This window comes from Bubalus bubalis, chromosome 2 (genome assembly GCF_019923935.1).
Source record: "Bubalus bubalis isolate 160015118507 breed Murrah chromosome 2, NDDB_SH_1, whole genome shotgun sequence".
Lineage (NCBI taxonomy): Eukaryota > Metazoa > Chordata > Mammalia > Artiodactyla > Bovidae > Bubalus > Bubalus bubalis.
In genome coordinates this window covers 126,863,278-126,871,702 of record NC_059158.1, presented here as the reverse complement: position 1 = coordinate 126,871,702, position 8,425 = coordinate 126,863,278, and positions in this window count along the sequence as shown.

Sequence of the window (8,425 nt, the reverse complement as noted above, 5' to 3'; positions counted from 1 at the left end):
TCAGAGAATTAATTAATTTATTTTACATTTTAATAAGGAAATTTTGGCTACTTTGGTGTAAGTTTGGAAACGTTGGTGTAAACTGTGCATTGAATGAATAAGGACAAAGACAAAAACAGGAAGTTGAGTCAGGAGGTTTGAACAGGATGTCAGATGAGATAGGATGATGGCTTGGCCATGAGCAGTAGCAGGTCCAGTGATGAGATGTAGTCATAGTCTGGACATATTTGGAAGCAAACTCCAACATGATTTGTTAATGGATTTGATGTCAGGTTTGAGAGAATAATTGTGAAAGAATTTCTTCAGGGTTTTGGCCAGAATACCTCAATGATTAACTGAGATAGCAAAAAGCAGATGAAGTTGGGTTTAGTAATGACACAAGTAAAGATGTTCAGGATGCTGTTGGATGTACAACCACAAAGGTAAAAGGAGTGGTCTGGTGTAGAGAACAACAATTTCAGTCAGAATAAAAGGAGAGGATGTGGGGAGCACATAGGTCTATGGTCTGAGCTCTTGACCATCCTAACTTGACATGTCAAAGAGAAGAGAAAGAAGCAGCAGAAGAGAAAGAGAATGAAAAGCCAAGAAAACACGTGGAAAATGTGAGTACATAGCTATATTTTACTGATAAATGGTCAAAAAAGAATATTTACAATAGCGTTATAAATTGAATGTTTTGTTATTTATTTATTTATTTTTTTTGCTATTGAGTTGTATGAATTGCTTGTGAGATGGCTGGATGGCATCACTGACTCGATGGACATGAGTCTGAGTGAACTCCGGGAGTTGGTGATGGCCAGGGAGGCCTGGTGTGCTGCGATTCATGGGGTCACAAAGAGTCGGACATGACTGAGCGACTGATCTGATCTGATCTGATCTGATTGACTGTGTGGATCACAATAAACTGTGGAAAATTCTTCAAGAATGGGAATACCAGACCACCTGATCTGCCTCTTGAGAAACCTATATGCAAGTCAGAAAGCAACAGTTAGAACTGGACATGGAACAACAGACTGGTTCCAAATAGGAAAAGAAGTACGTCAAGGCTGTATATTGTCACCCTGCCTATTTAACTTCTATGCAGAGTACATCATGAGAAACGCTGGGCTGGAAGAAGCACAAGCTGGAATCAAGATTGCTGGGAGAAATATCAATAACCTCAGATATGCAGATGACAACACCCTTATGGCAGAAAGTGAAGAGGAACTAAAAAGCCTCTTGATGAAAGTGAAAGTGGAGAGTGAAAAAGTTGGCTTAAAGCTCAACATTCAGAAAACAAAGATCATGGCATCTGGTCGCATCCTTCATGGGAAATAGATGGGGAAACAGTGGAAACAGTGTCAGACTTTATTTTTTGGGCTCCTAAATCACTGCAGATGATGATTGCAGCCATGAAATTAAAAAACGCTTACTCCTTGGAAGGAAAGTTATGACCAACCTAGATAGCATATTCAAAAGCAGAGACATTACTTTGCCAACAAAGGTCTGTCTAGTCAAGGTTATGGTTTTTCCAGTGGTCATGTATGGATGTGAGAGTTGGACTGTGAAGAAAGCTGAGTGCTGAAGAATTGATGCTTTTGAACAAGCATAGTTGGAGAAGACTCTTTTGGAAGAATTTGCAAAATATGAGTATAATTCTTTAGCGGTTACTTCAAATCATTTTTTCTTTACTTTGGCCACTGATGCATTTGAGCCTGTCCTGTTTCTTGTAGGAGTTTCATAGTTACTTATTCCATCTATTGACTTAGTATAAATCTATTTAGTTTTATTTTTTCTTGAGTCACTTTCAGTAGTTTGTGCCTTTCTAGGGATTTGTCCATTTCATCTAGATTATTAGATTGGTATACAGTTTTTTATAGTATTACCTTTTTAAAAAAAAAAATTAAGAAATTTGTAATGTCAGTAATAAGGTCCCCTTTTAATTCTTGATTTTCATAAATAAAGTTTTGTTTCTTTTTTTCTGGGGCATTGTAGCTAAATGTTTGTCAATTTTGTTGAACTCTTCAAAGAACCAGCTGTGATTTTGTGATATTTATATTATTTTTGTATTCTCTCTTTGTTTTATTTTCACCCTAAATTTAATTTTTTCTGCTTTATTTAGGTTTATTTACTCTTATTTTGCTAGATTTTTAAGGCAGAGAAGTTCAGTAATTCATTTGAGATTTTTATTTTTAATGTAGCCAGTTACTGAAACAATCAATCAGATAATGACAATTCTTTTTGAACATTGCTTTTAGGAAGATCCAACCGTCTAGTCAAGGCTATGGTTTTTCTTGTGGTCATGTATGGATGTGAGAGTCGGACTGTGAAGAAAGCTGAGCACAGAAGAATTGATGCTTTTGAACTGCAGTGTTGGAGAAGACTCTTGAGAGTCCCTTGGACTGCAAGGAGATCCAACCAGTCCGTTCTGAAGGAGATCAGCCCTGGGATTTCTTTGGAAGGAATGATGCTAAAGCTGAAACTCCAGTACTTTGGCCACCTCATGCGAAGAGTTGACTCATTGGAAAAGACTCTGATGCTGGGAGGGATTGGGGGCAGGAGGAGAAGGGGACAACAGAGGATGAGATGGCTGGATGGCATCACTGACTCGATGAACGTGAGTCTGAGTGAACTCCGGGAGTTGATGATGGACAGGGAGGCCTGGTGTGCTGGCATTCATGAGGTTTCAAAGAGTCAGACACGACTGAGTGACTGAACTGAACTGAACTGAAAGCCATTCTGTCTTCACTAGTGCATGCTAGGTTTCTGGCTTTCAGTGTGATTGTGAGAATATTGGTTTTCAAGGCTACCATGGAGGTGAGGGAAGGGTGATGAGAAAAGGGCAAGTAAAATGCTATAAAGACTTTCATTATTGCTAAGATTCAGCTATCTGTCTTGAATAAATATTCCACAATTTTTCAAGCCTTTGACTAATTTACAGACTCCTCTAAAATGAGTTAATTCTGACAGCATTTGATAATGTTCTCATTGCTTCTAAGGAGAAATGGGTTTTTGGAGGTCCTTGCTCCACCATTCCCACTGATACAGAAGGTTCACATACTGAGATATGGAGAAGTCATTCTGGCTTTTACATGAGTTAATGTGAATTTTATACCTGTTTGTGGCTTATCAAATAAGCATTGTACATTTACTTTAATTATTAAAGAAAAGGGTGCACTGGCCAAAAGTAAAGAAAGTCCATGCTATAATGAAGAGTAAATGCTGGGGTTCAGTGCTGGTACTCTACTGTTGATCAGACACCATTCCAAGTACCAAAGCCATACTGACTCACTGTGCACATGCTGAGCTTCTTTTTTTAATCTTTAAGGAATGTATCTCTGCCTTGTTTTGATGTTCTTTGTTCTGACAAGACACAAAACTGTATTGACAACCATGCTTCTTCTCCAAGGCAGTTCCTCAGAGTCATCTGAGAAGCTGCCTTCGAGGGTACAGTCCTCAGTTTGGCTCATGTAAAACTCTTTCGTATCCATATTATAGATTGTTTACTGATTATTTTTATCAACACCACTGATCTCATTCAGAGTTTTTTATTATTAACCATGATTTGAGTACAGGTATTCCTACATGTTAACATTCAAGAGAGAACCTGATGGGAAATCAATGTGATTATTAGTTAGCAAGTAATTTGGGAATAATCTACTGAAAATTCTTTGTTTGTCATTCTGACTTTCACATGACTTAAACCACAGAAATATGCTTGCTAATAAAACTCGTGCAGAAGTTTAATAGACATGAAACATTCATATCAAAACTATCTTTTTTTGAGGCAGAGGTGACAGACCCTGTGCATTTCTGCTTGCCCCTCTTTCTGCTTGTGGGCACCCTCAAGAAACCCTGGGATTTATTGGAAAATAAATGCAGTCTGAGAAACAAAGTAACAGTTGAATAAAGTGGGTCCATGAAAAGATGTGATGGGAAGGTTACTTCCCTAACATCCACAGATGGAGATGTAGGTACTAGAATTTCTAGTCCAAGCCAATGTTTGGAAGCAGTGTACTTTCAAGGTGGAACTACTCATTACTCATCTTTTTATTTGAAGAGTATTATAAGAGACAGTATTTCTCATTGTTCAGCCTGCCTGAGTAAACATTATATGACTACAATCATTCTTATATAGATAGTACATTTGTAACTAACACTGAACCAAAGTATCCATAACAAGCTGGATGAAAAATACAAAACATTCCTTTATTTTCAAGGCCACTAAACTGTAAATGAACCACTATTTCAAATTGATCTTGGGAAAATGGCTTTTATTTAGCTTTCCTGTTACTTTGTTTTCCTGTTAGTGTAATAAAGAGTAAGTGAAAAAGCAGTGATGTTTAAGAGCACCCCAGCACAGAACAATGGAAAACATATTTCCCTGCACACAGAGAGATGAGTGAGATGACTTGCCTCAATGCTAAAGAAAAATAAATTAATTGGTCTCACTGAAGTCTTTGTTTTCTGTTGTTTTTTTTTTCACATCAGAAATGCCAAATGAGTCTGACATATATGTCAGTCTCTCTGTTTTGTATGAGATAGCACTTGGCTTTTTAATCTACAGAAATAAGCTTTGGTGTGTTCAGTGATGCCAATCAAAGTTGTTTTTATTTATTTTTAAAGCATTCAATGGAAAAGTAATCCACAATTCTCTTTCATTTGCCAGATTTTCTAACGTCTGTATTTCTAAATTGGGAGTTTATATCTTCAAGAAAATAAGTAACTCAAAGGGAGTGCATTTTAAACACCACAGTGGTCAGAGAAAACATGAGGGTTTTGCAATGTGCTTCCTCTATGCCCATATGAGATAAAATCATGTGTAAGCACAAGGCTCTCAAGTAGGAATCAGAGACAAAGGTCTGTGAGAGAAATCCATCCTGGTGCCTGATTTTGTAGGGTCCATGAGTTCAAAATAGTTTATACATTTTAATGGTTTGGGAAAAAAAATAAGCCGCTTATTTGGTGACATAAGAAAATTATGTAAAATTCAAACTTAAGTTTCCATACAAAGTGTTTATTGGAACACAGTAATGCTCATTTTTTGACATATTATCTGTAACAGTTCTGCTACAATGTCAAAATCAAGTAGTTGCTAAAGCTATGATATTTACTATCCACCCCTTTGCAGAAAGGGTTTGACAAACTATCTGAAAGTCTCAAATCTAGTAGGTCCACAGGCTGTTTTGACTTCCTTATTCTTTTATATTACCTTATTTTTCATTCATCCATACATGTTATTGCTTTGATTTCTGCCTATACTGTTTTATTATATTTGTAATCAATTGCATTTATAAATCATGGAGCAAACAGGACCCTCTAGATGTGTAGGTTTCTGTTCTTGTATCATTCACCTTCCCTTCTCTTTGTGCCTACTGCAGCACCAGAGAATTCAAAACACACTGTAACACTGACTTTGGCTTGATCCTCCAGTGTTGCTAGCTACCAATCTTGCTCTTTTTCTTTCTATCTTAAAAGGGTGAAAGATCCATTTCAAGAAATCATCAAACCTGTCAATACCTTCATCTTTCCATGTTATCACTCAGTTCAGTTCAGTTCAGTTGCTCAGTTGTGTCTGACTCTTTGCACCCCGTGAATCGCAGCACGCCAAGCCTCCCTGTCCATCACCAACTCCCGGAGTTCACTCAGACACACGTCCATCGAGTCAGTGATGCCATCCAGCCATCTCATCCTCTGTCGTCCCCTTCTCCTCCTGCCCCCAATCCCTCCCAGCATCAGAGTCTTTTCCAATGAGTCAACTCTTCGCATGAGGTGGCCAAAGTATTGGAGTTTCAGCTTTAGCATCAGTCCTTCCAAAGAACACCCAGGACTGATCTCCGTTAGAATGGACTGGTTGGATCTCCTTGCAGTCCAAGGGACTCTCAAGAGTCTTCTCCAACATCACAGTTCAAAAGCATCAATTCTTTGGCACTCAGCCTTCTTCACAGTCCAACTCTCACATCCATACATGACCACTGGAAAAACCATAGCCTTGACTGGATGGACCCTTGTTGGCAAAGTAATGTCTCTGCTTTTGAATATGCTATCTAGGTTGGTCATAAATTTCCTTCCAAGGAGTAAGCGTCTTTTAATTTCATGGCTTCAGTCACCACCTGCAGTAATTTTGGAGCCCAAAAAAGTAAAGTCTGACACAGTTTCCCCATCTATTTCCCATGGAGTGATGGGACCAGATGCCATGATCTTCGTTTTCTGAATGTTGAGCTTTAAGCCAATTTTTTCACTCTCCCCTTTCACTTTCATCAAGAGGCTTTTGAGTTCCTCTTCACTTTCTGCCATACAGGTGGTGTCATCTGCATATCTGAGGTTATTGATATTTCTCCCAGCAATCTTGATTCCAGCTTGTGTTTCTTCCAGTCCAGCATTTTTCATGGTGTACTCTGCATAGAAGTTAAATAAGCAGGGTGATAATATACAGCCTTGACGTACTCCTTTTCCTATTTGGAACCAGTCTTTTGTTCCATGTCCAGTTCTAACTGCTGCTTCCTGATCTGCATACAGACTTCCCAGGAGGCAGGCAAGATGGTCTGGTATTCCCATCTCTCTCAAAAATTTCCACAGTTTATTGAGATCCACACAGTCAAAGGTTTTGGCATAGTCAATAAAGCAGAAATAGATGTTTTTCTGAAACTCTCTTGCTTTTTCCATGATCCAGTGGATGTTGGCAATTTGATCTCCGGTTCCTCTGCCTTTTCTAAAACCAGCTTGAACATCTGGAAGTTCACGGTTCACATATTGCTTAAGCCTGGCTTGGAGAATTTTGAGCATTATTTTACTAGCGTGTGAGATGAGTGCAATTGTGCGGTAGTTTGAACATTCTTTGGCATTGCCTTTCTTTGTGATCAGAATGAAAACTGACCTTTTCCCGTCCTGTGGCCACTGCTGAGTTTTCCAAATTTGCTGGCATATTGAGTGCAGCACTTTCACAGCATCATCTTTCAGGATTTGAAATAGCTCAACTGGAATTCCATCACCTCCACTAGCTTTTTTTGTAGGGATGCTTTCTAAGGCCCACTTGACTTCACATTCCAGGATGTCTGGCTCTAGGTGAGTGATCACACCATCATGACTATCTGAGTCGTGAAGATCTTTTCTGTACAGTTTTTCTTTGTATTCTTGCCACCTCTTCTTAATATCTACTGCTTCTGTTAGGTCCATACCATTTCTGTCCTTTATTGAGCCCATCTTTGCATGAAATGTTCCCTTGGTATCTCTGATTTTCTTGAAGAGATCTCTAGTCTTTCCCATTCTGTTGTTTTCCTCTATTTCTTTGCCTTGATCACTGAGGAAGGCTTTCTTATGTCTCCTTGCTATTCTTTGGAACTCTGTATTCAGATGCTTATATATTTCCTTTTCTCCTTTGCTTTTTGCTTCTCTTCTTTTCACAGCTGTTTGTAAGGCCTCCCCAGAGAGTCATTTTGCTTTTTTGCATTTCTTTTCCATGGGGATGGTCTTGATCCCTGTCTCCCATACAATGTCATGAACCTCATTCCATAGTTCATCAGGCACTCTATCTATCAGATCTAAGCCCTTAAATCTATTTCTCACTTCCACTGTATAATCATAAGGGATTTGGTTTAGGCCATACCTGAATGGTCCTGTGGTTTTCCCTACTTTCTTCAATTTAAGTCTGAATTTGGCAATAAGGAGTTCATGATCTGAGCCACAGTCCTTTCTTCCTGGGGAAAGAGTTGTATTATTTGTACTGTGATTAAAGCTAGAAAGAAGCACCAGTCAGAATCAGTTCAGTTCAGTTCAGTCGCTCATTTGTGTCCGACTCTTCACGACTCCATGAACTGCAGTAAGCCAGGCCTCCCTGTTCATCAACAACTCCCAGAGCCTACCCAAACTCATGTCCATTGAGTCGGTGATGCCATCCAAACATCTCATCCTCTGTTGTCCCCTTCTCCTCCTGCTCTCAATCTTTCCCAGCATCAGGGTCTTTTCAAATGCGTCAGCTCTACCCATCAGGTGGCCAAAGTATTGGAGTTTCAGCTTCAACATCAGTCCTTCCAATGAATATTCAGGATTGGTTTCCTTTAGGATGGACTGGTTAGATCTCCCTGCCATCCAAGGGACTCTTAAGAGTCTTCTCCTACACCACAGTTCAACAGCATCAATTCTTAGGTGCTCAGCTTTCTTTATAGTCCAACTCTCATATCCATACATGACTAGGGGAAAAACCATAGACTTCCCTGGTGGCTCAGACGGTAAAGCATCTGTCTACAATGCAGGAGGCCTGGGTTCAATCCCTGGGTCAGGAAGATTCCCTGGAGAAGGAAATGGCAACCCACTCCAGCACTCTTGCCTAGAAAATCCCATGGACAGAAGAACCTGGTGTCCATAGGGTCGCAAAGAGTTGGACACGACTGAGCTACTTCACTTTCTTTCTTTCTTTGACTAGACAGACCTTTGTTGGAAAGTAATA